A 26,869-nucleotide genomic window follows, 5' to 3' on the forward strand; every position below is an offset into this window, starting at 1 on the left:
GCCCCCTGCAAAGAGCTGCTTCCTGCAAAGGTCTGTTTCCTGCAAAAAGCTGCCTGCAAAGAGCTGCTTACAATTCCCCACTGTCAGACATTATTTCATTTCTATGGAATTATGGACAAAGATAACTTCTTCATGTTGTTACAGGGCACCCTATTCTTAGGGTGGGAGATGTCGACGCGGGTCTGTAGCATCTTTTTGCTGACAATTTTAGTTGCTCACTTACATATGTGGGCAAGCAAGTTACAGTTAGTTTTCCTCACAGAGAGACAGATTATTGTGAGCAATAGTGTTAATCCCATTCTCTTGAGGCTAGTTCTTAGAATTGTGCTAGCCATAGATTCAGTACTGCTCAAGATGGAGCAGCTTATGTGGTGGCTACAACCTGGTCATCATGCAGTTAGCTTTTTCCCTCTGGTGGCAATTATAGTATCTGCAAAATAACTCAGGAATGTGCATCAAACACTGAAAGATTCTGTGACTCTATTGTCCTATTCATTAACTGCTTGAACCTGCTCTTTTGTAACTCAGGGAGGCCTGGGAGACTTCAACTTTTCTATTACAAACAAGAAGCAGGGGACATGGAGGAGCCTTTGTACTTGGGAGGGGGCTCAGGGTTCTGCTCAGTTTCAGTAGGGTTCTACCATTTCCTCAGTAGCTCTGTTGGGTCAGACTAAAAGCAGAGTTAGAGATCTGCTGGATGAGGCTGCCCAGGGCTTTGTGTAGGAGACACAAAAATGAATATCATGTGGCATCTGATTTCAAGGAGCTTATAGATATCCTATCAGATAGGTGTTCATTCTGACATGAATCAGAATTTCACAAGGCAATAAGCACAGGAGAAAAACGGTTCTGAATGTTAGTCTTTAGACCCATGTTTCAAAGTGGGGCACTTTGTAAACCCATTCAAGATGATAAAGTTTTGTATCCTGGCTCTGCAATTCACCAGCTATGTGATAATAGTCATTTAAACCTCTCTAAACCTTGGTATTCTCATCTGCAAAATGAGAAAAATAATAGTATACCCTCACAGGGTTATTGTGAGATGATGAGATTAAATATGTCAAGTGCTTATCACATTGTCTGATCTGATGGGTATTCAATAAATGATAGCTATTATTTTTAACCTTTAATGACCTTATTCTGTAGCCCACGTGCTTTCAAGTGCTACCAAGTGCTACACTTTGGTATCCCAACGGTACACCAGGGTAATTAGATTGTTGGTTTTAGTCCAAAAAATGACTTATTCTTGCAACTGTTTAGTAAGTTTATTGGATTGCTAAATCAAGAATATATTAAAACCCACTGTGATTTTCCTTAGCTTTGCCAAAGCACTTGGACTATATAGAATAAGGTGTTTAAGGTCACAAAAAGTTAAAATATTCTTATTAAAGGTTAAAAATTATTATTAGAGGAAATCAATTGACAACCTCTGGTAAATATGACAGGGGGTTTTAAAAGGATTTTTTCCAAGATTGTGAGGGAGGAGGTTAAATAGTAAACACAAAAACACCTCCAAATATTTATGGGATGAAATCTCAGATAGTTTTCAAACTTGTCTGATGATTCCCAATTTTGAGTACTAGAGAGTATCCATTTCTGTTAATGATTTTATGGCTAGTTTATTCATAGCTTTCCTTCTCTTCCATTGTGGTGCTTTGAAATGAAAGCTGATATCATGAATAAAGGCCAGTTGCTTTTTAGTATATTTTCTTATAACTTTGTTTCTGTAATTTCTACTGCCCTCTGAAGTAAAAAAGTTAAAAACTGTGAAGATTGAATAATGGGAGGCTGTTAAAATCTGTGTACTTTATGTTACCATTATCTAGATAATAAGAGAGGACAGCATGAGCATATAATTAATGAATAAGAAAGGCCAATATCCTTCATGACTGGGCAAACCTAGAACTATTTGCCTCTCCAAAAACGAGACTGCTTTTTGTTCTCGCTCCCCTCCCACAAAAAATGTCTAAGTGAAGTCCATTGAAAAACTTCTCTTCTTCAACAGAAACTCTGCTTCAGTTGTTAAAATGTTAAACAGTGTCACCCCTTTTGAAGGTGACTGCTGGGTGATTAAGAGCCCAAGGGTAGGTACACCAGGCTAATTAGGCTGTTGGTTTTAGTCCAAAAAAATGACTTATTCTTGCAACTTACTAGTAACTTTATTGTATTGCTAAATTAAGAATATATTAAAACAAACTGTGATTTCCCTCAGCTTTGCTAAAGTAATTGAGCTATAGAATAGGTGCTTAAGGTCATTAAAGGTTAAAAAATTCATAGGCATAATGCTTATTAAGCAAAGCTAATTTTGTTTAAAAGTAGCAAAGCATTTGCTTCATACCTGGAACTCTTAGCAAATTAACTCTCATTCTGTATGAAAAGGAATCCTGGGTTTGAAAAGAAATTCAGGTCTTGAATTAGGGTGAGAAGACGGAAAATGTGAGGAAATGATTTTGTGTCTAAATGGCATAGAGGGGACTTCCCTGGCAGTCCAGTGGTTAAGACTCCACGCTCCCAATGCAGGGGGCACGGGTTCAATCCCTGGTCGGGGAACTAAGGTCCCACATGCCACACAGCGTGCCCTCCCATGCCCCCCAAAAGGCATAGATGACATAGAAAGGGATAGGTTCTTGTATCCTAGACCCTGGCCCTTTAAAAAATCTCTGTCGACATCTGTCATGGGGAAGCTTTTTTCCCCCTTGTTTCCTATGGGTTTACAATGACTTAAATACTTTCTGAAACTCATCATTGCTAATGAGAAACAAACATCGAAATCTGAATCACACCATGTGTCTTTCAAATGTGAAAATTTCTCTTCCCTCACTCTTGAAAACCCACCACTCCTCTTACCTATTCAAATTCTATGCATCCCTGAAGAGGATGATCAGTTTCCTTGGCCTCTGTGCTGCCTTCCAGGATCACCCAAGTCCCAGTCAGTTCCCAAAGCAGTACTCGACTGATTGCTTGATTCTGTGCTATTCCAGGGTGTTTGCTTATTCTCTCATGAGTGAAAATTCATCCTCCCCAAAGAATTTCAAACTCTTCAAAAGCAGAGGCAGTGATGCCTCCAGATGGCTTGACTAGGTTTCTATGAAAAAGTCAAGTATCCTTGGCACTGTTCAGGGAATCCTTTTCTGGCTTCCCTTTTCACCAGTGGGTACACTATAATACTGAGGCTGGATTATTGGTATTACCTAGGCCTAGGGGCCATGGCCTGACTGGGCTGAACCATTTGACAAATGAATTCAAGACTTTAACCTCATTAGTGTCCCATGGTAATTAAATGAGCTAACTAGCCCCAGATTTAAGATAGCAAAGATAGAGTTAATTGGATGAAACAGCAAGGAAAATACAATTGCTCTTTCATTTTATAGTTGGGAATGGGGATAGTAGAGAGCAGGGGATGGAACAAGCTTACTTGTGAGTGGGAGCCATGTGGCATGCCCTGTCAAGAGTTTATTTGCTTGGGGCCTGAAGCAGTGCCTGAGAGAGAACCCTAAGGGAAGAATCGTCTGGGGATGAAGAAAGCTTCCATTGTTGGAGGTGAGTGACAATTCTATATACAGGTGGAATTCATTACTTAGCTTTGTCTCTTGAGCCAGCCCCTGAAGGAGTTATTTATATGATTAGTATAGCACACTGGTGTAAAACAGAAATAAACTCTGCAAGGGCTTTGTGCATAGGAACATTCTTTGGGTGTCCCTATGACAAAGCATCCCCCAAGGGGACATAGGAATCCTTCTATGTATCACAGTAATAGCTACCACATTGTCACTTGGCTCTAGTGCCTCTGCTAAGGAGGAAATAGAAAACCTGGTGTTTCCTAGTGGACACTCAGCTAGAAAGAGAAACATCTGAAGGGCCTAGAGAAAAATGAGGGACTTCTTCAGCTTTTCCGTTCACAGTTACCCTTTGAAATACATCTACAACTGCTAGCTAGGATGTATTGTCTGTCACCCCCGTCACCCCCTGTCATGTTTTTGTGGGAGCACTCAAGATACCTGCAAAAACTAAGCGCATTATCATTCACTTATAATTCTCTCCAATTACTATAAAAACAAAAGACTTAAGTTTTAGACAAATAACCAAAGAGAGTTAGCAAGGGAAACGTAAACAGAATGTGAATAATAAATGTTTTTTTCTGTTCAATTCTTTCCCATTTATTCACTCTAACTTCTTGTCTTTAAAGATATTTATGAAATAAGAGGCAATGCTGTTCCTTCTCTCAGGAATATATATTTTACAGTTAAAATAGAGGATTGAGTTTTCCTGAGGCCATCTGCAGATTACTCTAGTGGGACTTAGCCAGCTGTAAGAGAAGTGGAATTCTTAAAATATCATGAGCTTGTACCTTTAGATGAACCATGTGTTGTTCCCTTATGGGAAGCTGCCTCTGGTGGAAGGGAGGAATTTCTTTTGTTGTAAATAGAATGAAAAGAGAGGCTGATACTTGAAATGTTTGAATGAGGGCTAAACATTGTTTCTGAATAGGGAATTATCCATTATAAGGCTGAAAATTTAAAAAGTCAAATGGGAAAAGAATTCAGGAATAAAAATGAAGACCTTGCATGTTAGTTAAAGAGCAAGGAGACATGTGCTTTCTGAGTATGGTGTTTTCTCCCTGCTTTATCAAAAGAAATTCAGACCTGTGACTTAGTGATAGGGAGATAATTGTGAAATGGGGCACTTGCTGAATTTACATGATGAAGAGGGGGAAATCACCCCCAGTAAATAAATGGATATGCTGGTTGGGCTGAATTCTGAGCAGTGTGAGTTGGGAGGGTGTGGGTGGGTGGAAGGAGCTCAGTAAGGGGCAGTCACAGAGCAAAAAATGAGATTCTTTAGGCACTCAATGGTTTCTAGTGACCCTCAGGGAAGGCTGTCAAAGAAAAACCAGAGCTGAGCAGTAGTTAAAGTGGTAAAAACAGATTTTATTCAGGACGACTGCAATAGGAGAAATGAGACCTCAGTATAGAACCGGCTCAAGTCCAAATATAGCATGGGCAAGTGGGAATTTATAGCCACGGAGCAAACTGATGGTCAGTGAATGGAAAATTACTAAAAGGAAACATCAGGGGTAAGGAGAATTCTTTCTAAAATGACCTAATAGCATTCTTGCTGAAGACAGACCAGGGTGATCAGATATCGCCTGGGGGATTCTGGAGGATGATGAACCTAATTAGATATCAAGAGTGATCAGAAAATATGAACCAAGATGGCGGAGTAGAAGGATGTGCTCTCACTCCCTCTTGTGAGAATGCCAGAGTCACGGCTAGCTGCTGGGAATCATCGACAGGAGGACACTGGAGCCCCCAAGAAAGGGTACCCCACATCCAAAGACAAAGGAGAAGCCACAATGAGACGGTAGGAGAGGCACAATCACAGTAAAATCAGATCCCATAACTGCTGGTTGGGTGAATCACAGACTAGAGAACACTTATACCACAGAAGTCCACCCACTGGAGTGAAGGTTCTGAGCCCCATGTCAGGCTTCCCAACCTGGGGGTCCGGCAACGGGAGGAGGAATTCCTAGAGAATCAGACTTTGAAGCCTAGTGGGATTTGACTGCAGGACTTCGACAGGCCTGGGGGAAACAGACTCCACTCTTGGAGGGCACACACAAAGCAGTGTGCACATCAGGACCCAGGGGAAGGAGCAGTGACCCCAGGGGAGACTGAGCCAGACCTACCTGCTAGTGTTGGAGGGTCTCCTGCAGAGGCAGTGGGTGGCTGTGGCTCACTGTGGGGACGAGGACACTGCCAGCGGAGGTTGTGGCGGGTGCTCCTTGGCATGAGCCCTCCTGGAGTCTGTCATTGGTCCCACCAAAAGAGCCCAGGTAAGCGCCAGTATTGGGTTGCCTCAGGCCAAACAACCAACAGGGAGGAAACCCAGCCCCACCCATCAGCAGTCAAATGGATTAAAGTTTTACTGAGCTCTGCCCACCAGAGCAACAGTCAGGTCTACCCACCACCAGTCCCTCCCATTAGGAAACTTACACAAGCCTCTGAGATAGCCTCATCCACCAGAGGGCAGACAGCAGAAGCAAGAAGAACTACAGTCCTGCAGCCTGTGGAACAAAAACCACATTCACAGATAGACAAGATGAAAAGGCAGAGGGCTATGTACCAGATGAAGGAACAAGATAAAACCCCAGAAAAACAATGAAATGAAGTGGAGATAGGCAACCTTCCAGAAAAAGAATTCAGAATAATGATAGTGAAGATGATCCAGGACCTCAGAAAAAGAATGGAGGCAAAGATCGAGAAGGTGCAAGAAATGTTGAACAAAGACCTAGAAGAATTAAAGAACAAACAAACAGAGATGCCCAATACAATAACTGAAATGAAAACTACACTAGAAGAAATCAATAGCAGAATAACTGAGGCAGAAGAATGGATAAGTGACCTGGAAGACAGAATGGTAGAATTCACTGCTGCAGAAAAGAATAAAGAAAAAAGAATGAAAAGAAATGAAGACAGCCTAAGAGACCACTGGGACAACATTAAACGCAACAACATTCGCATTATAGGGGTCCCAGAAGCAGAAGAGAGAGAGAAAGGACCAGAGAAAATATTTGAAGACATTATAGTTGAAAACTTCCCTAACATGGGAAAGGAAATAGCCACCCAAGTCCAGGAAGTGCAGCGAGTCCCATACAGGATAAATCCAAGGAGAAACACGCCGAGGCACATAGTAATCAAATTGACAAAAATTAAAGACAAAGAAAAATTATTGAAAGCAGCAAGTGAAAAACGACAAATAACATACAAGGGAACTCCCATAAGGTTAACAGCTGATTTCTCAGCAGAAACTCTATAAGCCAGAAGGGAGTGGCATGATATACTTAAAGTGATGAAAGGGAAGAACCTACAACCAAGATTACTCTACCCAGCAAGGATCTTATTCAGATTTGATGGAGAAATCAATATCTTTACAGAGAAGCAAAAGCTAAGAGAATTTAGCACCACCAAACCAGCTGTACAACAAATGCTAAAGGAACGTCTCTAAGTGGGAAACACAAGAGAAGAAAAGGACCTACAAAAACAAACACAAAACAATTAAGAAAATGGTCATAGGAACATACATATCGATAATTACCTTAAACGTGAATGGATTAAATGCTCCAACCAAAAGACCCAGGCTTGCAGAATGGATACAAAAGCAAGACCCATATATATGCTTTCTACAAGAGACCCGCTTCAGACCTAGGGACACATACAGACTGAGAGTGAGGGGATGGAAAAAGATATTCCATGCAAATGGAAATCAAAAGAAAGCTGGAGTAGCTATACTCATATCAGATAAAATAGACTTTAAAATAAAGAATGTTACAAGAGACAAGGAAGGGCACTACATAATGATCAAGGGATCAATCCAAGAAGAAGATATCACAATTATAAATATATATGCACCCAACATAGGAGCACCTCAATAGATAAGGCAACTGCTAACAGCTATAAAAGAGGAAATTGACAGTAACACAATAATAGTGGTGGACTTTAACACCCCATTTACACCAATGGACAGATCATCCAAAATGAAAATAAATAAGGAAACAGAAGCTTTAAATGACACAATAGACCAGATAGATTTAATTGATAGTTATGGGACATGCCATCCAAAAACAGCAGATTACACTTTCTTCTCAAGTGCGCACAGAACATTCTCCAGGATAGATCACATCTTGGGTCACAAATCAAGCCTCAGTAAATTTAAGAAAATTGAAATCATATCAAGCATCTTTTCTGACCACAACGCTATGAGATTAGAAACGAATTACAGGGAAAAAAATGTAAAAAACACAAACACATGGAGGCTAAACAACACGTTACTAAATAACCAAGAGATCACTGAAGAAATCAAAGAGGAAATCAAAAAATACCTAGAGACAAATGACAATGAAAACACGACGATCCAAAACCTATGCGATGCAGCAAAAGCAGTTCTAAGAGGGAAGTTTATACCTATACAAGCCTACCTCAAGAAACAAGAAAAATCTCAAATAAACAATCTAACCTTACACCTAAAGGAACTAGAGAAAGAAGAACAAATAAAACCCAAAGTTAGCAGAAGGAAAGAAATCATAAAGATCAGAGCAGAAATAAAGAAATAGAAACAAAGAAGATGATAGAAAACATCAATAAAACTAAAAGCTGGTTCTTTGAGAAGATAAACAAAATTGATAAACCATTACCCAGACTCATCAAGAAAAAGAGGGAGAGGACTTAAATCAATAAAATTAGAAATGAAAAAGGAGAAGTTACAACAGACACTGCAGAAATAGAAAGCATCCTAAGAGACTACTACAAGCAACTCTACACCAATAAAATGGACAACCTGGAAGAAATGGACAAATTCTTAGAAAGGTATAACCTTCCAAGACTGAACCAGGAAGAAACAGAAAATATGAACAAACCAATCACAAGTAATGAAATTGAAACTGTGATTAAAAATCTTCCAACAAACAAAAGTCCAGGACCAGATGGCTTCACAGGTGAATTCTATCAAACATTTAGAGAAGAGCTGACACCCATCCTTCTCAAACTCTTCCCAAAAATTGCAGAGGAAGGAACACTCCCAAACTCATTCTGTGAAGCCACCATCACCCTGATTCCAAAAACAGATAAAGATACTAGAAAAAAAGAAAATTAGAGAACCATTTCATTGATGAATATAGATGCAAAAATCCTCAACAAAATACTAGCAAACAGAATCCAACAACACATTAAATGGATCATACAGCAGGATCAAGTGAGATTTATCCCAGGGATGCAAGGATTCTTCAATATACACAAATCAATCAATGTGATACACCATATTAACAAATTGAAGAATAAAAACCATATGATCATCTCAATAGATGCAGAAAAAGCTTTTCAGAGAATTCAACACCCATTTATGATAAAAAACTCTCCAGAAAGTGGGCATAGAGGGAACCTACCTCAACATAATAAAGGCCATATACGACAAACCCACAGGAAACATCATTCTCAGTGGTGAAAAACTGAAAGCATTTCCTCTAAGATCAGGTACAAGACAAGGATGTCCACTCTCACCACTATTATTCAACATAGTTTTGGAAGTCCTAGCCATGGCAATCAGAGAAGAAAAAGAAAAAAAAGGAATACAAATTGGAAAAGAAGAAGTAAAACTGTCACTGTTTGCACATGACATGATACTATATAGAGAGAATCCTAAAAATGCCATCAGAAAACTACGAGAGCTTATCAATGAATTTGGTAAAGTTGCAGGATACAAAATTAATGCACAGAAATCTCTTGCATTCCTATACACTAATGATGAAAAGTCTGAAAGAGAAATTAAGGAAACACTCCCATTTACCATTGCAACAAAAAGAATAAAATACCTAGGAAAAAACCTACCTAGGGAGACAAAAGACCTGTATGCCGAAAACTATAAGACACTGATAAAAGAAATTAAAGATGATACCAACAGATGGAGGGATATACCATGTTTTTGGATTGGAAGAATCAATATTGTGAAAATGACTCTATTACCTAAAGCAATCTACAGATTCAATGCAATCCCTATCAAATTATCAATGGCATTTTTTACGGAACTAGAAAAAAAAATCTTAAAAATTGTATGGAGACACAAAAGATCCCGAATAACCAAAGCAGTCTTGAGGGAAAAAAAATGGAGCTGGAGGAATCAGACTCCCTGACTTCAGGCTATACTACAAAGCTACAGTAATCAAGACAATATGGTACTGGCACAAAAACAGAAACATAGATCAATGGAACAGGATAGAAAGCCCAGAGATAAACCCACGCACCTATGGTCAACTAATCTATGACAAAAGAGGCAAGTATATACAATGGAGAAAAGACAGCCTCTTCAATAAGTGGTGCTGGGAAAACTGGACAGCTACATATAAAAGAATGAAATTAGAAAACTCCCTAACACCAAACACAAAAATAAACTCAAAATGGATTTGAGAGCTACATGTAAGACCGGACACTATAAAACTCTTATAGGAAAACATAGGAAGAACACCCTTTGACATAAATCACAGCAAGATCTTTTTTGATCCACCTCCTAGAGTAATGGAAATAAAAACAAAAATAAATAAATGGGACCTAATGAGACTTCAAATCTTTTGGACAGCAAAGGAAACCATAAATAAGACGCAAAGACGACCCTCAGAATGGGAGAAAATATTTGCAAATGAATCAACGGACAAAGGATTAATCTCCAAAATATATAAACAGCTCATTCAGCTCAATATTAAAGAAACAAACACCCCAATCCAAAAATGAGCAGAAGACCTAAGTAGACATTTCTCCAAAGAAGATATACAGATGGACAAGAAACACATGAAAAGCTGCTCAACATCACTAATTATTAGAGAAATGCAAATCCAAACTACAATGAGGTACCACCTGACACCAGTTAGAATGGGCATCATCAGGAAATCTACAAACAACAAATGCTGGAGAGGGTATGGAGAAAAGGGAACCCTCTTGCACTGTTGGTGGGAATGTAAATTGATACAGCCACTATGGAGAACAGTATGGAGATTCCTTAAAAAACTAAAAATAGAATTACCATATGACCCAGCAATCCCACTACTGGGCATATACCCTGAGAAAACCATAATTCAAAAAGAGTCATGTACCAAAATGTTTATTGCAGCTCTATTTACAATAGCCAGGCCATGGAAGCAAGCTAAATGCCCATTGACAGACGAATGGATAAAGAAGTTGGTACATATATACAATGGAATATTACTCAGCCATAAAAAGGAACGAAATTGGGTCATTTGTTGAGACGGGGATGGATCTCGAGTCTGTCATACAGAGTGAAGTAAGTCAGAAAGAGAAAAACAAATATCGTATATTAACGCATGTATGTGGAACCTAGAAAAATGGTACAGGTGAACCGGTTTTCAGGGCAGAACTTGAGACAGATGTAGAGAACAGACGTATGGACACCAAGGGGGGAAAGCCGTGGTGGGGTGGGGATGGTGGTTTGATGAATTGGGCGATTGGGATTGATATGTATACACTGATGTGTATAAAATTGATGACTAATAAGAACCTACTGTATAAAAAAGTAAATAAAATAAAATTCAAAAATTCAAAAAAAGAAAAAGAAACAAACAAAAACTAATACTAAACTTTCTTTGGGTTATTTGTGTGGAAGTATGTTAATATAAATGTTTTAGACATTACATGAAATTCCTAAAAACCTTATATGTTCTGGTATAATGTTATAAGTCATAATTCTAGTTATTTTAAAAGTTATATCTCAGAAATAACTAAATTTCTGTCAATTGCATTATTATGAACTTTCATCAAATCTTTAAAAAAAAAAGAGTGATCAGATAGGATTAGGGATTCTTACTAAACTAACTTAGCAGGGTTATTGCTAAGACTGAATTTTATGAGGAAGTGTACAGATGGGTTGGGAGATGGTTCAGGAGGCTGATTAAAGTTTGGTCAAGCAAAGAACCTTTGTCACAGCTTCATATAAGTGAGTACCTGCGTATGGGTCGCTGGGCTAGGAGAATGGTACTGGGTGTCACCATCTTCATTGTTGGAATTGAAAGATTGAGTTAAAAGGGAGTGAAGAACTTAAGTGCTGGTTTGTCATGGCCAAAATTTGTTATTGCTGATATTCAACCAAGAGGAGAGTTGAGGAATTTCTTTAGCTGAATACTCCATAGAGAACTTCTGCTTCTCTCCTTTAAACATACCTCACCAGGAGCTGCCACCTCACAAATGCTTCTTAAATATTTTCCGAGGATCTCTAAGAACAAGAGCAGGGTTGGTGTTGGAGACTGAGAAGAGTTGCCCTGTGGCGGCAGAGGTGGATTGCTCTTTGGCATAAAAGTTGTGCTTGACAACCGTGCATTCTTCAATATGCTGCTTCCAAATTGGTTCATGAAATCTAGGTACTAGTCTGACAATATGGTTTAAAAATCCTGCAATCCGTTAATATGTGTACTTGACACACCATATTCACTGTGTTCCTTGAATAACCATGTGCAAGTTGAATCATATTTTAAAGTTTTCTAATGAGTCTCACTTTTTAAAAGCCTTATGATGATTATATTTGAATAATCTGAATATTGGTTAGCTTTAGCTAAAGGAAGAAACATGATATTATATGGAAATAATCATAACCACAATTATTATATTGTCAATAATAAGAGTTTATGTAGTAAGCATCTATAAGTCATTGTGCTGGATAATAAAGTCACATTCATTTTCTCACTATATTATTTGGAGTTCCAGGATAATATACTTGTGTAGGTACTGCATCAAACAAGTGTCACCTTGTAAAGAGATTTTATTTTGTCACTAAACTGTCCCCTAAGTTAGTTGAAAATTGTAGGTCCTAAGATATAAATAACCTCATGATACCTTGTTATGATGCAGTAATTTGAATTTTGGTGCAGGTGATGAGTTTGAAAAATGTGTGTGCAGCTTCTTGCAATATAATTTAGAGAAATGGCTAGGCTAATTGTGTGTAGGTAAATAGACCTTGCATGCTAGCCACTCTTGAGAGTCAAGACTGTATCAAGCTTTTCCCATAGGAGAGAAAGCTTCTTGGCCCTTTATATAGGGCAGTCTGAGGCATGCGTACATGCCTTCTGGTCTGTTTTGATGTCGCAAACCTATGCGTGAATTGTTGACCCTCTTTGATCACATGAGGCTGACCAAGTCGCCTTTGATTCCCAGAAGCTTGGAACCTCTCTCTTTTCTCTGCCATCCCTCATGCTCAGCAATTTGCCAAAGTAACATCTTTCTCTGAGGTCCATTGCATTTCTAAGTACATTTTAGAATCAGCTCACCAATTTAAAAAAAAGCAAAGTTTTTTTTTGTTGTTGCAGTTGCTTTGCTTTTATAGATCAATTTGAAATTTGGGAAGCATTGCTAATGTAATGATATCATGTCTTGAAATTCATGAACTTAGAATCTCACTCTATCTAGATATTTTAAAATTTCTCTAAGCAATAATTCATAGTAATTTTTTTGTGCCATGGTCTTTCACATCTTTTGTTAGATTGATTGCTATATATATTAATACTTTTTGATGCTGTTGTAAATCATATTGCTTTTCTAATTTAATTTTCAAATTGTTTATTGCAATGTGATTTCAGAGAAAACACAGTGCTGATAGCTGTTTGACTCTGAGCCTAGCCAGAGTGAAAAGACCTTTTTAACACGCCAAACATTCACTTGGGACTCAAGAAAAAGCACGAAGAGTAAAGTAATCAATTATGGAATAATCATCTTGTATCTAGCACCTTTCTAAATTCACTTACTAATTTCAGATTTTCTATATCCAACATCATGTTATCTGTGGTAAAGACTATGTCACTTCTTTCCTTCTAATTATTATGCTCTTCATTTCTTTATCTTGCTTTATTGTGCAGGCTAGAAGTTCCAGTAAAATATTGAATGGCAGTGATTATAGTGGACATCTTTGTCTTATTCCTGACATTAGGGAAAAATGATAACAATAGTTTACCTTTAAGTCTGATGTTAATTATAGTCTGTTTTAGATACTTTTATCAGGTTAAATATTTCTACCTTTTTCTAGTGTGCTGAAAGCTTTTATCATAAATATATAATAAAACTTATCAAATTCCCTTTCAACAATAAATGTTCTTGTTCATCTCTTGTAATATTTCTTACCTTAGAGTCTAGTTTACTGATATTAATAGAGGCAGAATATTTTATGTAGCCTTTATATGGTATAATTTATTCTATCATTTTACTTTCAACCTATCCGTGTCTTTATATTAATGTGTATTTCTTATAAATAGTAAAGTTGGATCTGATTGATACTAGTCTGACAATCTCTGTCTTTAAATTGGACTGTTTCATTTGTACTTAACATATTTGGAGTTAATTGCACCATCTTGCTATTTGTTTTTTATTGGTCTCATTGGTTATTTGATCTTTCTTTCCTAACTTCTTTTATGTTGATCATTATTTTTATTAATCCATTTTATTTCTTTTATAATCTTTCCCTCATTTATTTAATAATATTATTTTGTTGGTTACCCTAGAAGTGAAAAATAAGTGCATCCTAAACTACTGTGTAATGTTAAATAGTACTGTTGAGTTCTTAGTCTCTGTGGTATCTAGATCATTATTTCTATATATTATTCCTCACTAAAATAAATTAAGTCTCTTTGGAGTGGCTTACTACGGGTTTGAGTCGGGGGTAGAAAACGAGCCTGGAACGTCCTGTTGAAACAGAAAACAAGGATGTACTCAAAAAAATTAATGGGGGGTGGGAGTTCATATCAAATGGATTAAGAATTGGCTTGATCCTCAGCAAAATGCTAGCAAACCAACTCCAACAATACATTATAAGGATCGTACACCATGATCAAATGGGATTTATTCCAGGAATGCAAGGATTTTCAATATCTGCAAATCAATCAATGTGATACACAACATTAACAAATTGAAGAATAAAAACGATATAATCATCTCAACAGATGTAGAAAAAGCTTTTGATAAAATTCAACATCCACTTATGATAAATACTCTTCAGAAGGTGGGCAAAGAGGGAACATACCTCAACATAATAAAGGCCATGTATGACATACCCACAGCTAACATCATACTCAACAGTGAAAAACTGAAAGCATTTCCTTTAAGATCAAGAACAAGACAAGGATGCCCACTCTTGCCACTTTTGATTTTTTAGGCCGCACCACGCGGCATGCAGGATCTTATTTCCCCAACCAGGGATCGAACCTGTGCCCCCTGTTTTGGGAGCTCGGAGTCTTAACTACTGGACTGCCAGGGAAGTCCCTCTTGCCACTTTTATTCAACATAGTTTTGGAAGTCCTAGCCACAGCAATCAGAGAAGAAAAAGAAATACCAGAAAGAGAAATTAAGGAAGTGACCCCACCTTTAATATTCATAGCAGCATTATTTACAATAGCCAAGACGTGGAAGCAACCTAAATGTCCTTGAACAGATGAATGGATAAAGGAGGTGTGGTATATATACACAATGGAATATTACTCAGCTATAAAAAAATAATAAAATAATGCTATTTGCAGCAACATGGATGGACCTAGAATTTATCATATTAAGTGAAGTAAGCCAGACAAAGACAGATATCATATGATATCACTTATATATGGAATCTAAAAAAAAAATGATACAAAGGAACTTATTTACAAAACAGAAATAGACTCACAGACATAGAAAACAAACATGGGTACCAAAGAGGGTAGCAGGGGTGGGGCAGAGGGGAGAGATAATTTAGGAATTTGGGATTGACATATACACACTACTATATATAAAGGTAAACAAGGACCTGCTGTATAACATGGGGAACTATATTCAAAATCTTGTAATAACGTATAATGGAAAAGAATCTGAAAAAGTATATATATATATATATATATATATATATATATATGCATATACATATACATATAATATATGTATATACATATGTATATATATATATAATTTTGTTGTGAGCATGAGCAATTTCAATAGTATCTTATTGTTTGTATCACTAATCAGGGCATATAATTCTGTACATCTTACCTTCCAGGTCTTTTATATATATATATATATATATATATATATATATATATATATATATATATATATATATATATATATATATATATATATATATATATATATATATATATATTCTTTAGGGCACCACAACAGTCCCCATTCCATAAAATTTAAATCATAAAGAAAATGTACCTGCAGGCAATAGGAAGAACTGGCGCTATGACAGAAGCTGTTCTTTAAGATTATGCCCAATTGTGAAAGCAGAAATTTTCTAAAAAATATGAAATTTCAAAATGACAGAAACAATTTTCTTTCAAAGATCTCTCTGACATCATTGCAAAATGCTTAGTGTATGTTTTCCTTGTGGTTTCAGAATAGGAACATTTCCTGCTCTATTTACAAAGAGAAAAAAGATTTTCTATAATGAAAATTGGCCCCCATATGGGACTAATGCTGATGAGTTACTAGCCTAAAACTATACCAGCCATAATCCCTGAAGTTTAACTTTCCAATTCTCCGGGACTTTCAAAGAAAAAATTAATTTTATCCGAAGACAAATGTGTTACTATTTAATAAAACTAAGCCAGATGACTGTGTCAGTGAAAAATGAGGAATTTATATAGAGCCCTTCTCTATTTGAATAGGACCACTGAATTGAATAGTGCTAACTCCCAGACCTGAAAGATGAGGTGAATGAGAGAAAAAATTTTTGACTGAAGAAATATGTGGCTACTAAACTATAAAATATCCAGTGAATTTGAGTTAGCAAGAGAACAAACTTGTGTTCTTAGAATGATTGTCCTTGCAGCTGCTGATGAACTGTGGACATGTGTTATACCAAATAATCCAGGAATTTGGCAACATTATATAATAATTTATTTACCAAAATGTCACTAAGGCCGTGGAACATATAATGCAACCAATTGGTTTTTCCTGTGTTGGTCCTCTTGGGGAGTGGTTCTGTACTAGGTACATGACTCAAACCAGTAGAATTAGGATTAGGCCTGAGATTTGTGCTAAAAAATGGGAAAGTAGTGTTTTTAGCAATCAGAATAGACTGGACTCTGCTGCAGAAAAAAATACTCCCTGGCAGCTTAATTTCTTGCTCATATCAAGTCTAATTCATGATGGGCAGCCCTCTGCTATATTGTAGATCTTCTGTACGAAACATGGGGCCTCTAACAGGATGCAGGCCTTTTTGTATTTTATGAACACCCTTCAAACAAGATGATTTATTGAGCTGTTTTGCAGGATTTTGCCAGTTACCAACACCCCCGCTAGCTGCAGCATCTTTTTTGACAAGTTCAGTCTGTTCTTTCTTATTGCAGCAAACTCTCAGTCCTGATATTTTCATACAGATTAGTCTTGTCGTATCAACTAGATTGCACATTAGTTGAAATAGAGTCCTGTAACCCCCTGGTCATATATAGTTTAGAGGACATAATAGTATTTCAAATAAGATTTCTTGGTTTTTTGATTCATCAGTTCTCAGAGGTATCCGACATTGCAGCTCTTTTCACTTTATGTACTCAGACATTTTATACAAGGGGAACAACAAAAATCTTGAATTGCGTCTGTAAATCTTGCTATTCTTTTCATCTTTGTTACTAGCCAGTAAAGGAGCAAGGGGCTGAGATGTAATGTTTCAAGTCAGGGACCTTCTCTGACCCCACAATCAATCTCTCCCTAGGTATCTTCAGAGTTGAACATTTGTAACTGATGGATGCTTCCCATCTTGCCTGTTTACATTACTGCTGGTAACACAAGTTGTGTTGAATATTTTATACTTTTCTACATTTCCACTCACTGCTTTGACACCGTTGTAGGTTGAGTGCTGGTGTGCCTAAATGAGTAACAGAATGGTGTATTGTTCTAGCACCATCTCTTGTTCTAGCACCATCATCTAAGGTCTAAGGCTTTTGGGAGATATCAAACTGTTACCTGGTACAAAATCTGCTAATTAAGGAGCATCAGTTAGCAAATGAATAGCAATGAGCTATCATGTAAAAACCAATTTTAGTCTACTTAGCATACCTCCTAGAACCATCTTTCAGCAAGAAATTTCTAATCTATATTAAATTTGCATTTAAAAAATGAAAATGGAGGCCCATGGATCAATATAAACAAGAGAAGAACTGACTCAAAATCATTTTCACTTTTTAACCTGAAATGTGCTCTCAGATTCAGTATGTTATTGGTATTTACTTCATCTTCAAGGAATTTTATCATCTGACATCTTGATAGCATGAGAAAAGTGTCAAAGGCCAATATTTTTCCTGCTGAGTCATCTAGGTACCTCTTTGGAGGCCTTTGTATTACATTCTGGGCAAAGAAAAACCTGGTTCTGAGAAGCTATTATGTGGAGCTGGGGTCTGTTTTGCTTGGCACGAATGATGTCCTAAAGTGGCAGTCAACAAAGTGGTCAAATGGAGCAACCTTGCCTTTCCAAAGAAAAATACATGAGGAGCAGCCTAGGAGGCAGGGCTACTGAGAAGCAGGTGTCTTTAAAAGGTCAAGATTTCTAGGTGAGTGAAAACTTGTCTGTTAAAAAGCCTCTGAGTAACGGTTCTCCTTAAACTCACCCTAGATTTTATCTTTTTATCTTACCCAAATAAAAAAAGAATTTACCCAACTGAGACATATGGAATCACATCTTAAAGTTCTCAGGACTTGCCAAGTCCTTTGTCCTTTGCCTGAGCCCAGCAGTCCTGTTCTGCAGCCAGTCTGTTGCTTTCCTTCACTAAGGCCCTATTGCTGCAGCCCTGTTGCTGCCAGGAGTCCTTGTCAGCACTGCTTCTTGGCAGGTCTTCCTGGGAGCTAGTGGTACTCTGATAAGTTTAAGGATGCAGGTACCTGACACAATCCATTAGTTTTGGAGTCACACATTCTCCTGGCTTGGCCAATACTGTCTGAGTCATCGGCCTCTAAAGTCAAGGTGAAGAGGAACTCAGGCATGAGGGTTAGGAAATGAGGAGGGAGGAAAGGAGGAAGATGAAGAAGAGGAAAAGGACATCCTCTATAGTTGAAAAGCAGAGCAGAGAGTTGAATATTTTAAGACTAGAAGAGGTTAGAATTTAGGTGTAAAGAAGTGTCAAGAAATCCAGACTTACCATGCTATTTAAAACAAAGGACAATTCTGGCCCAGGAAAGTATGATGATTTTGATGATGATGATGATGATGGTGATGATAACAATAATTGACATTTATTAAGTGGTCATTGTAGTCAAGGCGTAGTTTGAAATTGTTTTGAATATATTTCTAATCTGCATCTTCTAACAAACTTAGAAAGTATATGCTCTTAACGTGTCACATGTAATGAAGCTGAGGCTCAGGAATGAGAAATAGCTTGCCTAGGGCAGCACAGGTAAAGGGCACAGCGCTGAGATTCTGACTTAATTCTAACTGATCCATGGTATGTGTCTTTTTTTTTTTCAATTATTTTAAATATTGTAGTAGATACTGTAGGTACACTGCTCAGATACCCCTGATCACTTTTACCTGCTCTGGGTGCGTAGCTACTAACTTCTGTGTGCCTCTCCTAAGAACTCACATCCACAACTTTCTTTTGAGGGCTATCCTTGGGCTACTGAAGCCTCTTTGACCAGAGCAGGAAGTGTTTAGTAATTTACAGCCCCCTGCATGACCCCAAACCAGTGACTGACTGGTGTAGTGTCCTGAAAGCCTAGCAACTTTGCATCAGGTTGGGACAGACAACTGTGATAAACTACAGAGGAGCTGATCTCCAGAGCTCCTTATTGGATCAGGCAGAAATGGGACTTCACCTGATATCATACCTTTGTTTGGCCTCATCCCCCTCTGCATCTTGCAACTCCCACTCCTTTACTGGTTTCTCCTGGTGGCATTTATTAATAAATCACTGGGACACTAATCTTTGTCTCAGTGTCTGTTTCTGGGGAATCTAAATTAAGACAAATATGGTTTGCTCTTGCTCCAAATTTGACCTTGGAAAAAGAAATAATTTTAATAATGGGGTTTATATAATAATAATGTCTACATCTAAAGAAGAAACCTTAGAAATTATCTCAGTATTTAAAAATTTTTTAAATTTATTAAGGTACAGTTGACATACAATATTAGTTTCAGGTGTACAACATAGTGATTTGACATTTATATACATTACAAATTGATGACAATGATAAGTCTAGTGATCATCTGTCACCATAAAGAAGTTATGACAATATTATTGACTATATTCTCTACTCAGTACATTACATCCCCATGACTTTATTTATTTTATAACTGAAAGATTGTATCTCTTAATCCCCTTCACCTATTTTGCCCAAACACTTACCCCCTTCCCCTCTGGTGACCACCGGTTTGTTCTCTGTATCTATGAGTTTGTTTCTCTTCTCTTTTATTTGTTCATTTGTTTTGTATTTTTAGATTTCACATATAAATGAAATTATACAATATTTGTCTTTCTCTGTATGACTTATTTCACTTAGCATAATCCCCTCTAAGTACATCCATGCTGTTGCAAATGGCAAGATTTCGGTGTGTTTTTTTTTTTTTAACTTATTTAATTTATTTATTTTTGGCTGCATTGGGTCTTTGCTGCTGCACGTGGGCTTTCTCTAGTTGCGGCGAGCGGGGGCTGCTCTTCGTTGTGGTGCGTGGGCTTCTCATTTCAGTGGCTTCTCTTGTTGCGGAGCACGGGCTCTAGGCACGTGGGCTTCAGTAGTTGTGGCTCATGGGCTCTAGGGCGCAGGCTCAGTAGCTGTGGCGCACGGGCCCAGTTGCCCCGCGGCATGTGGGATCTTCCCGGACCAGGGCCTTGAATCCGTGTCTCCTGCATTGGCAGGCGGATTCTTAACCACTGTGCCACCAGGGAAGCCCAAGATTTCATTTTTTTAATAGTTACATTCCATTATGTGTATCACATCTTCTTTATCCATTCACCTATCAATGAGCACTTAGGTTGCTTTCATATCTTGGCTGTTATAAATAATGCTGCAATGAAAAGTTAGAGTGCATATATCTTTTCAAATTAGTGCCTTCATTTTCTTTGGATAAATACCTAGAAATAGAGTTGCTGGATCGTATGATAGTTCTATTTTTAATTTTTTGAAGAACCTCCATACTTTTTCCAAAGTGGCTGCACCAATTTACATTCTCTACCAACAGTGCACAAGGGTCCCCTTCACCATATCCTCACCAACGCTTGTTATTTCCTGTCTTTTTGGTGATGGCCATTTTGACAGGCATGAGGTAATATCTCACTGTGGTTTTGATATGTATGTCCCTGATGATTTGTGATGTTGAGCATGTTTTCATTGTCTGTTGGCCATCTGTAGGTTTTCCTTGGAAAAATGTCTCTTCAGGTCCTCTGTCCATTTTTTAATTAGATTGTTTGGTTTTTGATATTGAGTTGGGTGAGTTCTTCATATATTCTGGATATTAACCCCTTACCTGATATATGCTTTGTGAATATCTTTTCCTATTCAGTAGGTTGCCTTTTTATTTTGTTAATGTTTTCTTTGCTGTGAAAAAGCTTCTTAGTTTGATGCAGTCCCATTTGTTTATTTTTGCTTTTGTTGCCCTTGCCTGAGGAGACAGGTCCAAAGAAATGTTGCTCAGACTGATGTCAAAGAATGTACTGTCTCTTTTTATTGTCTGATTGCTGTGGCTAGGACTTCCAGCACTATGTTGAATAAAAGTGGCAGTAGTGGTTATCCTTGCCTTGTTCCTGATCTTAGAGGAAGTGCTTTCAGCTTACCACCATTGAGTATGTTGTTGGCTGTAGGTTTGTCATATGTGACCTTTATTATGTTGAGGTGTGTGGATGTTGAATTTTGTCAAATGCTTTTTCTGTTTTTATTGAGATGACCCTGTGATTTTTATCCTTCATTTTGTTAATTTGGTGTATGATGTTGATTGATTTGCAGATATCAAAGCATCCTTGCGTCTGACTTGATCATGGTGTATAATCGTCTTAATGTATAATTGAATTTGGTTTGCTAATATTTTGTTGATGATATTTTCATCTATGTTCATTGGTGATATTGGCCTGTAATTTTTTTTGTGTGGTGTCTTTTTCTGGTTTTGGTATCAGTGTGATGCTGGCTTCATGGAATAAGTTCAGAAGCATTCTTTCCTCTTCAATTTTTGGGAATAGTTTGAGAAGTGCAGGTGTTAACTCTTCTTTAAATGTTTGCTAGAATTCATTTGTGAATCCATCTGGTCTTAGACTTTGTTTATTGGAAGGTTTTTGATTACTGATCCAATTTCATTACTGGTAATCAGTCTGTCCAGATTTTCTACTTCTTTTTAATATCGATTAACACCCCAGTTACCCCTGATTCATTCATTCATAATTCATTCATTTATTCATTGGTCAGGCATATATATCTATCAAGCATGTGGCGTCTTTCCAGATGCTCACAAATGCCCTTCATGTAGAGGGGAAAAGAGCCACCTCCACTGCATGTGCTAACAGAATATACCTGCTGAGAGAAGGGAAAACAGGTAAAGAAGATTTAGTGAAATGAACTTCTTTAAGCCCCTGTGAAACCTTTCTATTATGCCCAGTCTAATTTTTCCCAGGATCTGCATCCAGAGGTTAGAGCTCTTTTTCATGGCTGAATTTGTATATAAGTTATAGAGTCTGGGGCTGGGAGTGGTGGTGGCAGGATTCAGGGTAGAAACTGACATCAGTGAAGTTTTGTTACGTGTGTTACATATAATAGGTACACTGGCCTCTGTAATCCTTATGAGGTGATCATGGGATGGAGGGAAAATCAGAGAAGCAAAATATTGTGGGATGAAACTAAGAAGGTTAAATGTGGGAATGAGATTTAATCTGTGTTGGAATACCTCCATGAGATAGAATTCTTGGAGTAAAGTGCATGATGAGCCCAAGATTTCGAACTTAGGTCTCTTCAAGCCCATAAACATTGCTTCTATCCACTTATTATTATTTTTTTACTCATTTTTTACTTTGTTTACCTCACTTGTCTCATTTTCTCCTTATACAAGAATTGTGTATTATCTGCATATTCTATCATCTCTCTCTCTCATTCATACAGTACAGTCTCTCTCATTCAGTAACCCTTGGCTGTTTTCCAGAGTCAGAGATGTAGTACCTATTTTAGCTTTAATATGCTGTTCTTTTTTCCTAATGACATTCTCCATCTTCTAATCCAGAATATGAACATACGCAGTATTTCATGAGGAATATAAAAATGAAATTCCAGACAATGGCATCACTATGTTGATTTAAATATAGTATCAAATATGGTTTTGAGATATATGTATATATTTAAAGGAACCAATGTATAAAAGAGAAACTCAAATTTTGTGTCTGTGTAAGACAGCAAATGTTTTAACTTTTATAGAAATATTGAATTTAGAAATACTACACAAAATATCTGGCATGAATCCTGGCACCCAGGGCAGAATGGAAGTTAGTATAGAAGACCCTTCAGCTGAGAAGACTCACAAACTCAGATCCCCTGAACTGAGTCAAATAGATTTGCTCTGTTTTTTTTCTGGTAGAAAATCTGGGTTAGTAGGAATTTTTATTTTTTCTTTTTCTCCCTTTTTATTTCAGTGGCTAAAATAAGACTAACTTTTGCAAATAAGTGTAGACTGTCAAAAATATGTTAAATCTAGCTGCATCTGTTATGAAGTAGCAATTGTCATGGTTCTATTTGTTGTGTGATTGTGTAGAAAATCATAAACTCAATAGCATAACTATAAATATGAATCAAGGCTATGAATGCCCTCTCATGGAGAAACCATACCAAAGTACATACTCCACATTGAATTGAATATAAATCACATACTATACAATTTATCTACTTAAAGTATAAAATTTAGTGCTTTTTGGTATATTCACAGGATTGTGTAACCATCACAAAAATGTAAGTTTAGACATTTTTGTCCCCTTTAAAATAAACATTGTACCCATTTGCAAGCAATCCCCATTCTCCTCTACAACAGCCTCCCAGACCCTAAGCAGTTACTGATATAATTTGTGTCTCTAAAATATGCCTATTCAAGTTTCATATAAATGGAATCACAGAAAATGTCTTCTGTTATTGGCTTCTTTTACTTTCACTTAGCATAATGTTTTCAAGGTTCATCAATGTTGTAGCATATATCAGTATTCCATTCCTTTTTATTGCCAAATAGTATTATATTACATGGTTATGCCATATTTTGTTTATCTATTCATCAATAGATGGACATTTGGATTTTTCTACTCTTTGGAAATTATGAATAATGCTGCTGTGAACATTCATGTACAGGTTTCTGTGTGGACAAGTTTTCATTTCTTATGAGTATATACATAGGAGTAGAGTTGCTGGGCCATATGTAACTCTTATGTTTAACATTTTGAGGAACTGTCAAACTGTTTTCCAAAATGGCTGTACCATTTTGCATTTCCACAAGTAATGTGTGAAAGTGCTAATTTCTCTGTATCCTCACCAGTACTTGCTATTGTCTCTCTTTTTTATTACAGTTTCCTAGTGGTTGTAAACTGGTATTGTGTTGTGGTTTTGATTTGTATTTCTCTAATGATTAATGATGTTTAATTTCTTTTCATGTACTTACTAGCCATTTGTATATCTTCTTGGGAGAAATATCTATTGAAATTCCTTGCTCACTTTTTAAATGGGTTTTGTGCCTCCTTATTATTGAGTTGTGAGAGTTGTTTATAGATTCTGGAAACAAGTCTCTATCAGATATATAATTTGAAAATATTTTCTCCTGTTCTGTGGATTATACTTTCACTTTGTTGATGATAGATTTCAGTACAAAATATTTAACTTTTGATGTAATCCAGTATATTTTTTCTTTTGTTGCTTATGCTATTTGTATTGTATCTAAGAAATTATTACCCAAGCAAGGTCAAGAAAATTTATATCTGCTTTCTCCTAAGTGTTTTTCAGTTTTAGCTCTTACATTTAGGCCTCAGAACTATTATGAGCTCATTTTTGAATATGTTGTGAGGTAGAGGTCCACCTTTGTTCTTTTAATGGGGCTACCAGTTGTACTAGCACCATTTGTTGAAAAGACTATTCATTCCCCATTGAATTGTCTTGGCAGCCTTGTAAAAAAAATCAGTTGACCATAAATGCATGGGTTTATATCTGGACTCTAAATTCTATTCCATTGATCTATCTGTCTATTTTATGCCAGTATTACACTATCTTGATTACTGTAGTTTTGTAGTAGGTTTTGAAATCAAGAAATGTGAGTCATCCAACTTTATTCTTTTTTCAAGATGGATTTGGCTCTTCTGTATTTTTTTTCTGTATTTCTGTATGAATGTTTTGATCAGCTTGTCAATTTTTGCAAACTTGGCAGCTGAAATTTTGATAGAATTGTGTTGAATCTGTAGATCAATTTGGGGAGTATTGACATTTTAACAATACTTTCTTCCAATTCATGAACATGGAATGTCTTTCCATTTATTTAAACCTTTTTAAATTACTTTCAACAATGTTTTGTAGTGTTTAGTGTACAAGTCTTGCACTTCTTTTGTTGAATTTGTACCTGAGTATTTTATTCTTTTTGATTCTATTGTAAATGGAATTGTTTTCTTAAATTCATTTTCAAAATGTTCATTGCTAGTGTGTAGAAATACAGTAGATTTTTATATATTGAACTTGTATCCTGAAGCCTTTCTGGACCTATTAGTTTATTAGTATTACTTAGCTTATATTATTAATTATTTTACCATTATTAGTATTAATTTTTAGTTGATTTAAAAATATATGTTTATACATACATACATATATGATCATATCATATGCAAACAGAGATGGTTTTACTTCGGTCTTCTTGTTTTTCATTGCCTAATTTCCCTGGTAGAACCTCTAGCACAATATTAAATAAAAATGGTAAAAGTTGACATCCTTGAATAGTTTCTGATCTTAGGGAGAAAGTATTAAGTCATTAACCATTAAATACTATAGTCATTGTTTTACACAGGTGTTCCTTTGCCATGTTGAAGAAGTTCCTTTATATTCCTAGTTCACTAAATATTATTGTCAAATGGTGTTAGATATTATAAAAAATTTTTTGCATCAATTAATATGGTCATGTAGTTTTTGTCATTTATACTATCAATAAGGTGTATTACATTATTTGATTTATACATGTCAAGACAACTATGCATTACTGGGATAAATCCCATTTAGTCATGGTGGATAATCCTTTTTTTTTTTTATAGTCTATCTATAACACAAAATTAATTTATTCTATTAGAGAGTTGTTTTTTTTTAATTCTTGAATTTTATTTTATTTATTTTTTTATACAGCAGGTCCTTATTAGTCATCAGTTTTGTACACATCAGTGTATACATGTCAATCCCAATCGCCCAATTCAGCACACCACCACCCCCATCCCCCCACCGCTTCCACCCCTTGGTGTCCATACGTTGTTCTCTACATCTGTGTCTCAACTTCTGCCCTGCAAACTGGTTCATCTGTACCATTTTTCTAGGTTCCACATACATGCGTTAGTATACAATATTTGTTTTTCTCTTTCTGACTTACTTCACTCTGTATGACAGACTCTAAATCCATCCCCGTCTCAACAAATGACCCAATTTCGTTCCTTTTTATGGCTGAGTAATATTCCGTTGTATATATGTACCACAACTTCTTTATCCATTCATCTGTCGATGGGCATTTAGGTTGTTTCCATGACCTGGCTATTGTAAATAGTGCTGCAATGAACATTGGGGTGCATGTGTCTTTTTGAATTATGGTTTTCTCTGGGTATATGCCCAGTAGTGGGATTGCTGGATCATATGGTAATTCTATTTTTAGTTCTTTAAGGAACCTCCATACTGTTCTCCATAGTAGCTGTATCAATTTACATTCCCACCAACAGTGCAAGAGGGTTCCCTTTTCTCCACACCCTCTCCAGCATTTGTTGTTTGTAGATTTGCTGATGATGCCCATTCTAACTGGTGTGGGGTGATACCTCATTGCAGTTTTGATTTGCATTTCTCTAATAATTAGTGATGTTGAGCAGCTTTTCATGTGCTTTGTGGCCGTTTGTATATCTTCTTGGGAGAAATGTCTATTTAGATCTTCTGCCCATTTTTGGATTGGGTTGTTTGTTTCTTTAATATTGAACTGCATGAGCTGTTTATATATTTTGGAGATTAATCCTTTGTCCGTTGATTCATTTGCAAATATTTTCTCCCATTCTGAGGGTTGTCTTTTCGTCTTGTTTATGGCTTCCTTTGCTGTGCAAAAGCTTTCAAGTTTCATTAGGTCCCATTTGTTTATTTTTGTTTTTATTTCCATTACTCTAGGAGGTGGATCAAAAAAGATCTTGCTGTGACTTATGTCAAAG

The 26,869-nt window shown here is 36.7% G+C and overlaps 1 protein-coding gene across 11 annotated transcripts in view; it reads left to right on the forward strand.

Moving 5' to 3' along the window:
- LOC309643036 (uncharacterized protein) overlaps window positions 1–26,869 on the forward strand; it is a gene marked incomplete at its 5' end in the record, with an annotated part of 739,057 nt that overhangs the window by 43,296 nt on the left and 668,892 nt on the right. Inside the window, one exon of one of the 11 annotated variants that reach the window (XR_014253499.1) lies at window positions 13,127–15,406. The exons of the other annotated variants lie outside the window; for them this stretch is intronic. Of the gene's footprint in view, window positions 1–13,126; window positions 15,407–26,869 lie in introns of those variants that run through there. 11 annotated transcript variants of the gene reach the window in all.

Source organism: Balaenoptera physalus, assembly GCF_965194825.1.
Source record: "Balaenoptera physalus genome assembly, chromosome: 14".
Lineage (NCBI taxonomy): Eukaryota > Metazoa > Chordata > Mammalia > Artiodactyla > Balaenopteridae > Balaenoptera > Balaenoptera physalus.